This window comes from Callorhinus ursinus, unplaced genomic scaffold (assembly GCF_003265705.2).
Source record: "Callorhinus ursinus isolate GAN/ISIS: 27379988/994484 unplaced genomic scaffold, GSC_fseal_2.0 scaffold12, whole genome shotgun sequence".
In the NCBI taxonomy this organism is placed as follows: Eukaryota; Metazoa; Chordata; class Mammalia; order Carnivora; family Otariidae; genus Callorhinus; species Callorhinus ursinus.
The window spans coordinates 51,215,384-51,230,298 of record NW_027397074.1 but is presented as its reverse complement, the minus strand read 5'-3'; the positions used below and the strand labels follow the sequence as shown (position 1 = coordinate 51,230,298).

The following is a 14,915-nucleotide window of genomic DNA, read 5'->3' as shown; positions in this document are numbered from 1 at the left end:
ACGTGGTAGCATTCGGTTCTGCCACTCTTGACAGTCTATTTCCTATGCTTGAAGGATGGCTAGATTCGCTGTTGTAAGGACATTGAGGATCTGGAGACCAGCATGTCTCCTGAGCCCGCGCTCTTATCCTAGCCTGTTAATGCTCCACAGGGCAGGAGGATGGAAAGTGTGTCTTCTAGTTTGACAACTTAGCTCTTGGAGAGATGTTTTAGCAAGGGATTGAAATGTACCGGTTTCAAGTAACAACTTTGTTGCTTCTGTTAGAGGAAATCCACCCCGTCTGTGCACATGCGCTGGAGCACAATGGAGGAAAAAAATCTTAACGTTTTAAAACAGATCTTTAAAAACATTACCAAGACTACTTAGTGCTTTAAAAAAAAAAAATCCTCCTTCTGAACTTTGAAAGTCCTTTTCTCCACACATAAAGGAAAGGTCTTATGTGGCTGTTTTGCTTAATGTGGGCTGGTTTTATTTTGGACTCTTTGAAACCCAGCGTGAAGGCTAAAATTCTATGTGGAGAAGTAAAAAATGAAAGGAATGGTGAGGTTTTGGTTGTGCTAAATTAAAGTGACAAGGTACAGATAACAGGGCACGGCTGTGCCCGCAAATTAGCCCTCTCTAATTTGCTGCTGTGGAAAGTACTGCTTTGGTGTGCACTGTAATTTCTTTCTTGAATTAAAAGTTTAGAAAGTCTAGTTTGCTCAAAAGCGAAAACCTGAAAAACGTAAGCCTTTCAGTTTTGAGATGGCCCATGGTTCCCTATGTTCAAGGAACTGTTTGAGCAGAATCTTGCTTCAAAAATATGTAAATTACATGGTTTTATTTTTAGAAGCCACACTGTATGTTGGATTATTTTGTGTGCACCTTAAACGTTGCCTTTTCCAAAGTTTTTGCCTCAATCCAGGATGTATTTTGTGTTGAGCAGGTGGCAGTTGTATTTTGTTTGGTCTCCTCTGTAAATGAGGTACCGTGTCATGTTCCGAGTGGATTTCTGACGTGGGAGGGAGGTAAAGAAGGCCCAAGTTACTTTCTCCAACTTTCATGTAGTTCTAGGCAGCGGCTCAATATCGATGGGGAGCCAGGATGACATTTGGTTTCTCCAGCTACAACATGTCCTACCCCAAATTACAATATCCCTGTACCCCAAGCTCAACTTCCCAGAGGGTTGAAATGGCACTCTGTGAGATGAATCACCATATTATAAAAAATTGGCTACATAGACTATGGAATAAGACTCAGGATTATTTATTACAATACTGTAAAAAAAATTGTAGTTCATGATCATTTACCTTTTGTTTCTAGGTTCTGCGGGTGTTTTCTCAAGGAAAGATCGAGACCCACTGCCTCCATATCAGATGGTCCACTCCTGGGTGCTGGGCGCTTTCACCCTCATATGAGGCTTTAATTCATCATGGCTCCTCCACACTTAGATGGTTGTGGTGTTTCCTGAATTGTGTTCCATAGGTGGTTAAGAGATGAGAGGTGGAAAGGGCTTTATGGTCAAATAGATTTGGATAAACAAAGCCGACAGATGGCTTTCCTGAAGGACTTTTCTGGGCCTGGAACATGTATACGCGCCCATTGTAAATTGTCAGGACACTGAGTGAAGTGGATCTCTGGCACAGGAATATGTTCCTAAGTGCATCCTTGGGGAACACTGCCTCAACATTTGGCTCTACCTGCCTGTCGTGGGTTTTATTGTGTCCCTCCCAGAAAAGATATGCTGGAGTGTTCCCCCAGCCCCCAGGACCTCAGCATGTGACATTATTTGGCAGTAAGGGTCCTTATAGATGTGGTTAGTTAAGATGAGGTCATACTGAGTAGGGTAAGCCCTAATCCATTATGACTGGGGCCCTTAGTGAAGGGGGTTTGGGACATAGACACATGTGAGGGGCACTGCCGTGTGAAGATGGAGCTATGTTGTCACAAGTCACGGAACTCCTGAAAGCTAGGAGGCAGGTCTGGGATAGGTCTTTCCCGAGTACCTTCAGAGGGAACGTGGCTCTGCCCACACCTTAATCTCAGACTTCTAGCCCCAGAACTGTGAGACAACATATTTTTGTTGGCTCAGTCACTCTGTTTGTGGTGCTTTGTTATGGCAGCCCTAGCAAACATTGCCATTCTAGACTTGAGCTCAGTACCTCAGGCTTCTTTTCAGGATGGGCTAGAACCACATTCCTAGTTCTAGAAGCTTCTGAGCCAAGCTACTCTCTGATCTCTTCTGAACTGGGCGTTCCTTCTTTGTATATGCCGCTTGTGGTACTTCCACCTGGGCCTGGCCTTTCTTCCCACTGACCTGGAACAGTGGTTTCTAACTCTGGTTGTACAGAGGAATTATCTAGGAAGTTTAAAAAAATGCTAATGCCTAGAAGCCACCTAATTAATTAGAATCTCTGGGAGTAGGGTTCAAGAATTTCCTTTGAAAGTTCTCTAGGTGATTCTAATGTGCATGCAGGGTTAGGAATTGTTGAAGGAATCAAGGGCTGAGCTGAGTGTATGTTGGGGGGTGGGGGGCTGGGAGATCGAGGCACCAGCCACAGTTCAGTAGGGGATGGTGGAGCCTTCGTTGAAGCCAAAGAGCTGGATTTGAACCCTGGATCTTCCACTTACCTATGGTGACTGTGTCAGAGTCCCTAGGCTCTATACTGTGGCTTACTCATTTATACAGTAGGGATTATAATGACTCCCCGGTAAGGCTGTTGTGAGGGGTCTTAGCTCAGCCTGCTGTAACAGAATATGACAGATTGGGTGGCTTTTAAACAACACAAATTTATTTCTCACTGTCTGGAGCCTGGGAAGTCTAAGATCAAGGCGTCTGCCCATTTGGTGTCTGGTGAGAGCTCATTTCCCAGTTCATCTTCTTGCTCTGTCCTCGCAGGGTGGAGGGGCCAAGGGAGCTCTCTGGGGTCTCTTTTATAAGGGCACTAATCCCATTCATGAGGTCTCCACTCCCATGACCTAATCACCTTCCAAAGACCCCTACCTCCAAATACCGTCACAGTGAGGATTAGGTTTCAACATAGGGATATGGGGAACATGGACGTTTAGTCTGTAACTAAATGAGAGGGTTCAGTGAGAGGCGTTGAGTCCAGGGCGGGGAGATGAGCATTAAAAACTATTGGAAAACCTATCAGGAGACCCTGTGATTCTCTTCTCAGTGAGTCTCCCAGGCAAGAACAGTTTGTCCCTGCAACCTTATGCCCTTTATCCAAACCTTGATTACTCTTTCTTATTCCTCCCTCCCTCCCCAGCCACCTGCACATTCAGTTGGCTTCCAAAACAGAGGAAACCTGCATCCTCAGTGCACACACCCTCTTGTCACAAATAAACGACATTGGTTAAGAGAGTATGTTTATTCCTTAAGGAAGTGGCCTCCAGGCCGAGGGTGAGATCACTGTGGCCCATACCACATGGGCTGCAGGCACTGATTTTATAGGTGGTTATTCGTAGCCAAGAGTGGGCAGCTAAACAGCACAGCATGTGAAACACTGCCCAGGAGTCCTCCAATTAAAGAGGAGACTTGATCTTCAGTTAATAGGTAGGTAGCTCAGCCTCTTGTAAGAGACTTCTGGCTCCTGGCTCTGAGTCAGAATTTAGCCTGGGAATGCTTGCTGAATCCAGATCTCCAAGGGTTGGACCTGGCATGTGGTGTTTCAAAGCTCTATCGGCCATTCTGATGCAAGGAACAGATTTACCACCCTCCATATTCTCTGTGCGCGTGTGTGTGTGTGTGTGTGTGTGTGCGCGTGCAGGCATTTTGTCACGTGGAAATCAAAGCACTCATTCACCCCTTCATTCAACACATGTTTATTAGGTGGCAGGGTGTGCCAGGGTCTCTTCTAGATGGGATATGGTGGTGGTGGTGAACCAAACACTCATGCTCACTTGAAGCTTCTTTTCTAGTGAAGAATCCAGAACATTAACAAGTAAACAAATGCCTGAAATGATGGCAGACTTTGAGGAGCACCAATAAGAAAATAATATATGGGAGGCAGGTGGGGAAGGACAGGACACTGTTTTGCTTAGGGATCAAGGCAGGCTTCCCAAGGAGGCAACATTAGAACCTATGTAAAGAGAGGGAACAAGCCACAGGGGAATTTGGTGGTGGTGGTGGGGGGGGGGTTTGGAATGTTCTAGGCAGAGGAGCAGCCCTGTGCTTGGTGTGCTGGAGAACAGCAGGGACAGTGTAGCTGTTCTGGAGAAGGGCAGGGAAAGAAGTACTGAGTGGGGTGCAGATCAGACCATAGAGGCCGACAGACTATAAATACAGCTTGGAATGTTTCCTAAGTGGGATAGGATGCAAGGTTTGGGGCACGGGAGTGACATGATCTGATCTATGTCTTAAATGGATTATTCTGGAGAATTGACTACTGTGGGCCAAGGATCCCAGAGTCCCAGTGAGGCCAGCTAAGGGGTAGATTTTCAGGCATTGTCCAAGGAAGTTTATGCATTTGCTGCTGGAAAAATATTAAACCAATTCCTAGGCAGTGTTGGCTATGCTTAGAACTTCAAAACAAAGTATAGAATGTATACTTTTTACACTTTGTCAAATAATTCTGTATATTTTTCAATATGATATCTGCAATGTTATTTAAACAAGACCAGAAGTTCAAACAAATTTGTGTTCATTTGCATTCTTGTCTTTTTTGTGTGTGCAATCCTTGCTAGTTTTATTACAGATTACAGTAAAAGAAGTAATTTGTTGGGGTCAAATTTCTGAGGCAGGCTTTTGAGTAGATCTAGAATTTAGTGTCTTTCTGACAAATGGAGAATTTCATTTTCCTGCAATCATTTTCATCATTCTTGTTTATAAATGTTGTATCTTTTCTAATGACTGGTGCTTTTTATTTGCATCTGTAACACTTCATTAAACTTTTTGAGTATAAGTAATTAAATGTGCATTATGGACTAAATGGTTGTGTCCCTCTGAAATTCATATGTTGGAAATCTAATCCCTAGTGTGATGGCATTTGGAGGTGTGGGGCCTTTGGGAGGTGGTTATGTGAGAGGGCTTTGCCCTCATGAATGGGGTATGTGCTCTTATAAGAAGAGGCTAGAGAGCTAGCTCACTTTTACTTTCTGCCATGTGTTGATGAAAAGGAGAAGTAGGCAGTCTGTAACCAGGAAGAGGGTCTCACCAGAATCCAACCATGCTGGCAGCATGATCTTGGACTTTCAGTTTCCAGACTGCGAGAAAAAAATTTCTGTTGCTTATAGAAGCCACCCAGTCTATGGTTCTTTGTTATAACAGCCCAAATGTACTGAGACAGTGTGTATATTGGCACGTGATTCATGTGTATTAGTTTTCAGTTTGTATGACCAAAATAGGTATTGATATTCCATGGATTGTCTAAGCAACATATTCTATACAAACCACAAGTAAAATATAGAAGAACCCCAGAAAACCCCACCCTACCTATATATTTGAAAATTTACCAAAAACTAGTATAGTTTTATTTAGAAGGTTATTTATTTATTTATAACAAATATCCCACATCTGTGATCCTCTCCAGTCAGAAGTTCTTTGAAACCATGCCATTGGCCTTGGCCAGTTGGAGGATGGAGTCATCTGACTCACCCATCCTGCAAATGGCCCCAGAGGTAGCATAGGTTTTAAATTGGACATTGAACATCCTGCCCCCTTTTCAGCCTTGGCCGTGTTCATCTGGATGGACACGTGGTCCTTGGCACCGATGGTGCGGTTGCTGGCCGAGTATTTCCGTGGAGGTCCACGAATTCACCAGCGTCCTTCTGCATGTCGAGGGAGTACTTGCTCCCATCGCTGTGAGTGCAGAACGGAAGCGCTGCATCCCCCTGGCAGCCAAAACTAACATCATTTTAAATGTTGCCTAAAATAATCTTTGATTAGACACTTTTCCTGTAACACCTTATAAAAAGGGAAAGTACTAGAAACATTATACTTAGTAATAAAAGGAATAAATAGGTAGAAAATAAAGATGAGTCCTCAAGTAAAAACTCTGAAAATGTAACTAAAAATACAAGCCATTGAAACTATGTAAGTAGACTCATTTGTGAAGTGTTTTAAAATTTTTGTGTCTGATGCCCTGTAACAGAAATGACAAGTAAGAATTCGTGAACTCACTGGGCAGATAGTATCGTAACCAAGTACTTAAAGTTGACACCCTCATCAATGGGACAGACCAACTGCATGTGCCTCCTGATAGGAGGTATGACACCACTCCTGTCATATTTCTGCCAAAAATCCATTACCAGAATCTCATTGCAAGGAGACATTAGATGGATCCAAGTAGAGGGATATTCTACAAAATAACTTTTGTAGATCTTACCTTACTTTTAAAAAATGTCAAGGTCACAAAAGAAAAAGACTGGAGAGCTATCCTAGGTTGAAAGAGACCAAAGAAATTCTTAGAACTCTAAGTGCAGTAAGTAATCCTGAATTAGTTCTGGGACCAGGGAAACAAACTCTGTTATTTTATGATAAAGAACATCATTGTGACAATTAGTGAAATTTGAATAAGGCCTGTGGATTTTATAATAGTATTGTATCAATTTTAACTTCCTGATTTTGATAATTGTGCTGTGATTATGTAAGTGAATGTTCTTGATCTCCAGAAATACAGATTGAAGTATTTAAGGATAAAGGAGCATCACATTTGCAACTTTCTCATAGATTGTACTGGAGGAGGAAAAGCTCTTTTCCCTCTATTCCTCCAGGTTCTCCAGCTGGGGCCCTGCATATTAGACTGACAAAAGATGGAATAATGAGAGAAAAACAAAGAGAAGTTTATTAACACGAGCAGTGTGCATGTACATGGGAGAAACTCAGTGTTGGGTAACTCAAAGGGGTGGTTGGAACTTGGGCTTATATAGCATCTTAAAAGAAACAATAAGTTTCAGAGAAGTGATAAAGACAAAGGAAAAGAGTTTGAGACTTTCAAGGGTAGGAACTATGGGAGGGTGAATATGTGGGGCAACTACTGGAAATCAGGGTTAATTAAGGCTTGTTTGTGCAGGTGCATCTCGGTGCCATCTCATCTTATGTGATAAGGTTGTCCTCGTTCTGGTTTGGGAAGCAGGGGACCCCTTTATGGGGGAATTTATGTTCTGTTTTCAGGCAGATTGGCAGAGGGCAGAAAGCTCATCCTGTGTCAGCTCTTTTAAAAATTGCCTTTTGCTCACAATAATCCTTATGCTAGAGCTGCACGTTTTGGGGGTGGCATACTCTGAACTCCTTCACTGTTCAGAAACAATACAAGAAAAAGAGATAAAGCTACTGTGATAAGATGTTAGAATCGGGAGAATCTGGGCAAAGAGTACATTTCAAATTCCTATTGGAATTTTTTGGTAAGTCTTAATTTATTTCAAATTATGAACTCTAAGTTGACTTTAAGAGTTTATTTTCTGCCAAATTTCAGCCCCATCCCCAAACTAGTAAATGGTAGGAAGAAGATTTCTTTTTTTTTTTTTTTAATGTAAGGCAAGTGTTTCTGAGATTGCCTTTAATATTTTATCAACTAGCTAAAAACATTTCAAACATCATCTTGTATCAATGGAGCAATGTGAGTCTTGACATGCCAAGAGAGCCAGTTAGAATAAAGTGGACCAGTGGGAAGTATTTTTCTTATGCTTAATTCTTAAATAGCCTTAGTCTTAAATTCTTACATGGAAAACTAATGTGTAATTTAAAATATTTTAGTCATACTGCTTATAAACCTGCAGATTGATCTTGTTTTGAATGTGTTTTAAAGGAGGACATAAAAATTTACTAAGACGTGAAAAATTCACTACAGAGAGGACTTCCTGAATAGTGAGAGTGATCAAGGACTAGAAACTTGTCAAAGATTCTGTCCACCCCTGAAGACTAGAAAGAGGCAAGAGTATTTGATTTCTCATGTTCTACATGTAAATGTACCTGGACATTGGTCTGTAGATGATTCAAGCTTTGACTCTTAAAAACATTTGTAATCACATAAATTCATATTTTTGTTAATCTTAGAGCCTACGTGGATTGAGAAATCTCCCACTGTTACCATAAGTAACTTGGGGTTCCCTTGTGAATTGTCACTTAAGAAGCAGTAGCTAGTTTCCTGCTGTTTAAATCTTCAGTGTTTCAGAGTTGTAGATTACTGAGTACTTTTATACAGACTTTTGTCCACTTCATGAAGAAGAGTTTTGCCCCTTTCACTCTGCACTATCTACCGGAACTTTGATAAACTGGCAATCCAGCGGTTTAATCATTATGGCCAGTCTACCTAGAGTAATGGTACTGTTTTTGAAAGAGCAGTTCTTTTCCTCTTACTACTGATCTAATGACTGGACAGAGGCTGTGAAGCTGGATGTTGTCTGGGGTCTGTCCTCATTCTACAGCAGCTGTATAGCCTTAAATAAGCTCCCATCGATCCTCACTATTTGCGGATTTCATATTTGTCAATTCACCTACTCATGAGTATTTATTTATAACTCTACATCAGTGCTGACAGTGCTTTTGCAGTCATTCAATGTTTTTCACATTTTTATGCTTTGTGATTAGTTCCAAGTGTAGTGACAGAGTGCTGTCTAGTGCTCCTAAGTGCAAAAGGTTGTGCTCTGCTTAAGAGAAAATGTGTGTGTAGGATAAACTTCTCAGGCAGATGTTACAGTACAGCTGCTATTAGTTCAAGGCTAGTGAATCAACAATCTGTATTAAATAAGATGTCTTTAAACAGAAACACACATAAAACAAAATCGTGTATTGTTTGGCTGACAAAAATGTGGCCAGTGGCTCACAGGAACCTCACCCTGTATTTCCCCTAGGAGCAATAGTTCAGCATTTGCTAATTCAGTGTTCCCATTGACTTTATAGAGCATAACTACTGCAAATAGAGAGAACTGACTCTTTATTTGATCTCTCTGAATTTCAGCTTCCTTATACTTATAGGTAGGGTGACCCTGTATCTTACTCATCATACAGCCCAGAGTGAAAGTGAGAATTTATCAAATAGTTTGCTGGTTCATTGGGTCTAAACAAGGACTGTCGAGCAAACTCGGTCATATAGTCATCCTACTGTAGGTAATATGGAGCTTAAAATAGCTAATTTCAGTAGCATTCAGCAAATATTTATGGACCATCTCCTACTTTCCAGGTAGAGCATGAGGTAGGCTAGAGCCTGACCCTTTCTATGAAGACCTTAGTGGCTGAAAAATAATGAACAAAGAGAGAAGGAGGTCCTGTTAGGGTTTCTAGGAGCAATGGGAATCTTCACTGAGAAATTCTAAGAAGGGAGGTGATAAGACAGTATAAAAGTTCTTTGTAGTGTGTGGAATTGGGAGTGGAGGGGGAGGAGCAAGGGAATGCAAGGGACCTCTCAGGAAGCTACTACAAATGTCCCAGCAGAAGTGATGGTGAAAGTGGAGGTGGAAGAAGACTGGGAGAGACTGACCTATTTAGGAGGTCAGATCTGTTGGTCTTGATGATGAATATGAATGTATGGAATGAGAAAAAAAAAAGCTATCGAGAGTTCTCAGATTGTGTGAATAGAGGTCCATTTTCTGAAAAGAGAAATGTTGAAGGAGAAACATCATGGTAAGCAGAGTCAAGAATTTAGCAAGTTAGATGTAAGTGTATTTACATAAAAGTCCATCTGTAAATTTTAGTCCCCCCCCCCTTTTTATTCCTGGTAATAGCAATTTTTGCTATAAAAAACAAGATGTCTGTTTTTTTTCTCCCCCTCTCTTTATCTCTGTGGGTTTGTGCCTGTTGGCGTCCACATCTGGTTACTATTCTTTCATTGTCCATATCAATTTTCTGAGCATTCTTTTGTACCTATTAATTGGAAGTCAGTTAATGCCCCATCTCTTCGGTTCTGCCACTATCCACAAAGGAGCAGTCCTGGTCCAGGTTTTAGATCTGCTTCAGGCTGCCCAGGAGAGACAGAAGTAGGGGCTGCCTCTCCTATCTGGTCCAGGCTCCCACACAGGCCCCCACCCCCACCCCACCGGGCGCTCGGACATTGGCCTTCCAAGGGTGTGGCTCTTCAGTGCACACCCCGAGCTGAGCTGCTGCCCCAAGGCAGGCTCCCCAGGCCAGCATGCCTGGTTTGGTGGGGGCTTTCTCCAGACCCTCTTTGTGAACTTGGGTTATACTTCTGACTTCTCCTGTCTTTGGGATCTGTTGGGAGGAAAACTTTCCTCTATTCACTTAGCTTTAAAAGGTCTGGGTCCTGCCATTTAACTGACAACAGACAGATTAACAGGCAAAAGGGAAGGTTTATTTACCTGTGCACGCCAGAGTACTCAGTATTGGGTAACTTGCTGAATAGTCAAAGGTAAAGGTTTTATGTACCAACTTACTGAAAAAGAGGTGTTTAGAGCTCTTATGGGAAAGTATGGAAAGTTCTGTTGGGCTTTTTGATGCTAATAAACAGCTGAATTCATACTTCTTGGTGCTAAGGGTCAGTCCTCTCCCTCAAGTCGGGTTGGGGGGAGTGGGGGAGTCGGTGTCAGTGGGAGATGTATTTTCTGGAGTCTCTGTTTAAATTTAGATAATTTTCTTTCTGTGGCTGCTGATTGTTCTGATGTTTTCAGTTTAAAGTAATTTTAATACCACTTTGGTGGACTGTTAATTAATCCCTTCAGACTCTAGGTTTCCTTTTGTGTCAGGACAAACCCAACCCATCAGAGTCTAATTAAATCGAATGTCCTAAGAGAGGGATTCTGGATCCCTTCTTTCTGGTGGGTAGAGGATATAGTTCCTCTATCCTTATGCAAATGTATCCACCTTCTCTTCATTGATTTACTCTGCCTATCAAGGAGTATTGGAAGGGGCAACCCTGCTCAGGTCACAAAAGGTCACTCCTCCTCCCCCTCAGTGGTACTAGTTCACTCTTCATTTGCATAACTGTGTGAGGCCGCTATGTTGACTCATCCCTGAAGGAAGAACCGCTTCTAGTGCTTTATCTTTGTCCACCAAAAGACAGACACTTGGTCTGACAGTTTCCCTTTTTTGAAACTTGTAAGACCTGCCACATCCTGTGGATACAGAGATTTTAAACTAATGGGTAAGTAAGACATGCTGTGAATTACAAGTTCACAGATTTCTTGCAACTTTTTTGATCTTGGATGAATGAAAAATGCTTAAAAAACAGTGAACATGAGGTCAGGGCTTTGAGCAAAGGTATAATCCTAAACGTTTGCTAACTAGTTCAGCCCTTTCCTCTCAAGCTGCATGAATCAGTGCTTTTTGGCTAGGAAACATTTGATATCTGCTTATCCGGTTCCTAAACACAGGAAAGCTTCTGTTTTTCAGTTACCAAGTTTTTAGTCGAGAAAGGAGTAACCTGTTAAGATGTGATTGTGTGTGCTTTTGAGTACTGCTTTGCTTCCAAGGAGAGGAAACATTAGAGGAATCAGGGAGAGGAATCAAAGAACCAAAAATTACTTTGTAGAAGTTCTAGATTAAAAAAAAAAAAAATGATTAATTGATGTTCCCTTTATCTGGCAAGTGGTAAGGATGCCTCAGATATAGTATATTCAGCTTTTTGCAAGACTTCCAAAAATGTATTAATAAGCTCTTGGACAACGTGGAGAACTGGGACCTGGCTGCTGATAAATTCAGACACAAATGGTTGCATAACATCACATTTTCTGCCGCCACCCCCCCCTTTCCTTCCTGGGCTTCTTGGGTGTCCAATGCGCTGGCCTTCAGCCAGGACTCACTGGTAAACTGGTCATGGCCAGCATCCCTTATGACTGGTCATTGTGGACCCCATGCTGGTGTTAAATATTTTAAATGTGATCTCAGGGTATAATAAACTAGAGCTCTTGGGGAAAGCTGGCCGAAGCTGGACTAGGGCCAGATTAGCTCCTCGGGAACATCACCCATAGTGCTCACACCCCATATGTAATTAAAATGAAAATCATAAAATAAGTGTTAGGAAATCCAAAGCAGTGCACATTTTCTCGTGATACTGACCTTGTATTTTTTAGAACTATTAAGTAACAAATAATGTTTTATTTTCTCATTGATTGGATGCTCTTGCTTTGTTAGTGCCTTAAACATGAGGGAGACTTGGTTGACCTCTGAGTGAGTCTTCTAAAGCAGCAAGGAAAGGAGAGAACTGGGAATCATGGATTGATTCTATTTACACTTTGAGCTTCTATCAGTAGTTGTGTGGGCTTAAAGTGAGTAAAAATTGTTTGCATAGGCATTGAGCGTTTATGATAACGTGGCGAGTTGTTTAAAAGAAAAGCACTGCTTAAATTAAAATAGCACCATGAACAAATAAGCCTTAGACTTCTTGTAATGGAAAGATGAAGCATACTACTCAACAGAGGGATTTACCACAAAAGTCTAAATTTATTAAACTACCACTTTTGCGTATTGGTTTTGTTAGATTGTTTGCTTTTGGCTTTGAGGTAAGGGTGCCCTTCCCAGAACAGACCTCCCCTAGTGCTATCTTCAGTTTTATAGCCCATTCTCTTGCTGTGCCGTGAGGCGCTGACTTGCAAAGCCCACGGTGGGGCGGGATTTTAGGTGCGGGTCTTTCAGGTGATCTTTCCCTTAGGTGTCACGGCACACGACTCTTTCTCAACCCTGAGGGTGAGATCAGGAGAGGAGAGGGGGGCTGGCTGTGGCTACGTTTGCCATCATTAAGAGCCTGTCTGACTGGGCAGATGATATCTCGTGATTACCGCTCTTTTCTGCTCAATGCCAGGTTGGAAAAAGGAAGATAATTACGAAAAAAGAGCGCCGAGGAGGGGCGCCAACTGCCAGATCCCTTGATGAGTGAGGGATTTATCTAGAAACACAGCTGAAAATACCCATTAAATATGTAAACTAGACTGAAGGGATTGGCAGAAAGGAGAGTGGCCATTATTTATTGAATTACAGCGTTTTTATTAGTTTGAAATACATATGTTTCAGTTAGCCCTGGGGAGGCGAGAAAAGTTTATTAGTTTGACTCAAAGTTATAAAAAGTGTTATTAAATAGCCATCATTTCAAAAATGAGATGTATAGGTTAGGGGTGGATAAAAAGAGAAATCTATGGAAAATTCTATCTTGGACCTTCCTGGCTTTGTGATTCTAGGACATAAAGACAGTGGTGACACACTGAACGTTTATTACATGCCCGGGTCTCATGGAAGCGCTTGGCATCATGTAATCATCACAGCAAACCTGTGAGGGAGCAGGACTACCCACATTTAACCGAGGAGACACGGAGGATTACGGAATTTGCCCAGAGTCACCCTGCTGCTTAGGCATAGAGTCAGTTAGTGACCGTGATCTCAGAGATGATGGTCTTAATCACACGACACTATGTTTGTGGCCTCAGTCACTTTTCTTGTCAGCTTCCTTATTTTTTTTAAATGTGGGGACAGGACTAAATTATAATAAATCAATGAGTTCTGGAACTAGAAGCTCATTGCTTTAAAAACAAAACAAACAAAACAAACTGAGCAGAGCCAGTGTTCATCATATACTCACTGCAAAAGGTCAAGATAATGACTAAGTGGTAATTACTAGCAAGTATTTGTAGCAAATGAAGTCATTTCAGGATTTTCGTTTTGACAATTATTTTCATTAGTTTTAGTAATGGGGACATGGAAAGAAGGTATTTCTGAGCCTCCATCTCCGTTGCTTTCTCATTTCTCTCCGTCTGAACCTCGGCCCCACCAACCCCATCGCCCTCTGGAGTTGCTAAATAATCACATGACAAGCCATCAACTCATCTAGGGAGTGATGAGTAAATGCAAAGGGGTGGGTGAGAGAAGGGAATTTCAGGCAAGGAATAAGAAATACTCCAGTGATGAAGAGAACCAGGAAGAGACGGCATTTATTCTGTGCTTTTCAGATGGGAAGGTTATTGAACTCGACCTCAGTAGAAAACATGCTCCTTCCTTCTTTGGAAAAGAAAAGATTCATTCTCTAGCAGATCATAGATTCTTCTGCATCATGCAGTTTGTTGAGATGTAGCTACTTTAAATATATATAAGAAGGTTTAAAGATACTTCCATTATTAGTATAGGAATGTCTCATTCTCTTGTTATCACGCTAAAATGTGGTGTTTCACATGAGTGGATTTTCTAGGTAAATAAATACCAACACTTAACATTTTTATTTTAGGGTGCCTGGGTGGCTCAGTCGTTGGGCGTCTGCCTTCGGCTCGGGTTGTGATCCCAGGGTCCTGGGATCGAGTCCCATATCGGGCTCCCTGCTCGGCGGGAGGCCTGCTTCTCCCTCTTCCACTCCCCCTACTTGTGTTCCTGCTCTCGTGCTCTCTCTCTCTCTCTGTCAAATAAATAAATAAAATCTTTAAAAAAAAAAAAACTTTTATTTTAATAAATTATGATAGAATTTTACATTTTTGTTAAGTATACCATAGAGGCAAATGAGGATATGTAATAGATATGTATTGCTTAATGAAGAATAATAAAACATTAATACATACCCACCGCCCAGCTTGAGAAATAGAACATTACCAGTGTCTTTGAAGCCCTGATCTGTTTCCCCTCCCTCACCTTTGTACCTTTGTCCTGAATATTTCATTCATGATTTTTTTTTTATTTTTAGGGTTATGTAAATATAGACAATATTTTTTGGAACTTTATAAAAATGGAATTATTCTCTATGCAATTTGCTGTGACTTGGTCAACGTTAACACTATCTTTCTGAGATCCACCCATATTGATACATGTAGCCATAGTTCCTCTTCAGTCTTTATAGTGTATTCCATTTTGTGAATATGCCACAGTTTTTCTCAGGATAGACATTTATTTGAATTGTTTCCAGCTTCTTGCTGTGAGGATGATGCTATGAGTATTTTTGTATACCTCTTCTAGAGCAGATGAGTAAGCGTTTCTCTAGGATGTGTACCCATGAGAGGAACAGCTGTGATGGAGGGGGTTTACACACCTACTGCTTTACTAGGCAATGTTATCATGACCTCACAGTAGT

General features: G+C 41.6%; 1 protein-coding gene and 1 pseudogene across 3 annotated transcripts in view; one reads left to right on the top strand and one right to left on the bottom strand.

The window, feature by feature from the left end:
• ELMO1 (engulfment and cell motility 1) overlaps positions 1-14,915 on the top strand; it is a 525,187-nt gene that overhangs the window by 57,719 nt on the left and 452,553 nt on the right. The window lies entirely within an intron of this gene.
• LOC112825078 (small ribosomal subunit protein eS21 pseudogene) lies at positions 5,499-5,800 on the bottom strand (annotated as a pseudogene).